The 1,551-nt window shown below is 45.1% G+C and overlaps 1 long non-coding RNA gene across 1 annotated transcript in view; it reads left to right on the top strand.

The window, feature by feature from the left end:
- LOC117940760 overlaps window positions 1–1,024 on the top strand; it is a 12,548-nt gene extending 11,524 nt beyond the window's left edge. Inside the window, exon 3 of the long non-coding RNA XR_004655815.1 lies at window positions 1,014–1,024. This is a non-coding gene — a long non-coding RNA (uncharacterized LOC117940760). The remainder of the gene's footprint in view (window positions 1–1,013) is intronic.
- Window positions 1,025–1,551: the final 527 nt, after the last annotated feature.

Here is a 1,551-nt window from a genome sequence, read left to right as displayed (position 1 = left end):
CTGTTGTCTCTCTACATATTACTCTCTACTGTTGTCTCTCTACATACTACTCTCTACTGATGTCTCTCTACATACTACGTGATCTCTTGGTCTGCTCCCAGACGCTAAATCCGCCAACACACAACAAAATACTCCAAGGTAAAGAGGCCAAACACAGAGTAGGAATGTTCTTGAATTGCTTTGAAGGGTCCGTGGTAACGAGGTCAAACTTTCAATAATTTGAACTTTGAGGGCAAGGTTAGCTCTCGCCTCTCGGCCTAGTTGGACGCCATCGCTGTCTCCGTGGAAACCCAGTGGAACGGCCAGTGCTCAGCAGTTTTACCACGGATCATGCGTAATCCACTTAAAGGATCTTTCCAGTTATAATGCATTCCTGGTTTAAATAAAGCAGCAGTGAAACCCCTCCATCTGCCCTGGGCCCATTCAGGAGGACCCCCCTCCAGACAAAGAGCCCGTTATTTATGAACCATCATAAATACCCAGGACCAACACCTCCTCTGGCTCGCCGGCATGCAGCTCCAGGCCCGTAGAAACCATGGTTGTTGTTTCATAGCTTGTAGGAGGGAACTCAACTACCTCCGGTACACGGTCATCACCAACACGACAGAACAAGGTCGGTGCGCTGGATGTTTGAGTAGTGATTAAAAAACATCAGCTTTATTTTCAGATCTTGTGTTCTCCTCACAGGTCAAAACTTAAAATCAAAAAAATTTTGATGCTTTTTCTACACTTTTTCGACACATTTGAGATACGTTTTATCACTTTTTGACGCTTTCTTTCAACAATTTTTTCATTTTTGTAACACTACCATCAGTACACTGTACACACTAACACCAGTATATCACTGGAGGGTTAAGATGTAGACTTAGCATCTATATTAGGAGTGTAACGATACACCCAGTCAGTCCCAAAGCTGATCTCAGGAACATTATCCAGATTCACTCCCAAACGTCTGCATGTTGAACTCGACAAAGTGCCTTATCAAGTGAGGCAGTTGTCCCCACTAGTTCAAGACCAACATCCATCCTCCCAGGGCCAGAAGGACACCTGTCCTGCCCCATCATCCTGAAGGACAGCGTCAGTCTTCCCACCCCACTGGACCCCTGCAGTCTGTTTATTGCCCCAGCTGTTTCACAGAGGACACCAGCAGTTGCCCTTCACCGGGCCCAAGTCTACATCGAAGATGTTTAATTTCTGGGATTGTTCAGCTGCCACCAGAAAATCCGCAGAATGTCCCATTTTTTGGGGCAGATGTTCACCAGACTCCATAAAAAAAACAGTACTTTAAGCGTGAATAGAGCCAACATATCATCACATGTGAATCAGTAAACTATGTGTTTGTTTCAACCAACTCTTTCTTAAAACTAAAGCTCTTTGTGGTGTCAAAACAGTACTAAGGCTTAGATAATAAAACTGGAACACATGTACACGCTCCACAAGCATAAAAACAAGAAGAAAGTCCATAATACAAGACGGGACCAACCGGGCACGGGTAACGCAGGATGCAGAGACACAGCTGGGACAATGGACAGAACAGGCCTACTGAAGGTT

This window comes from Etheostoma cragini, unplaced genomic scaffold (genome assembly GCF_013103735.1).
Source record: "Etheostoma cragini isolate CJK2018 unplaced genomic scaffold, CSU_Ecrag_1.0 ScbMSFa_321, whole genome shotgun sequence".
NCBI lineage: Eukaryota > Metazoa > Chordata > Actinopteri > Perciformes > Percidae > Etheostoma > Etheostoma cragini.
The sequence above is the reverse complement of the archived record's forward strand: the minus strand, read 5'-3'. Positions and strand labels throughout refer to the sequence as shown.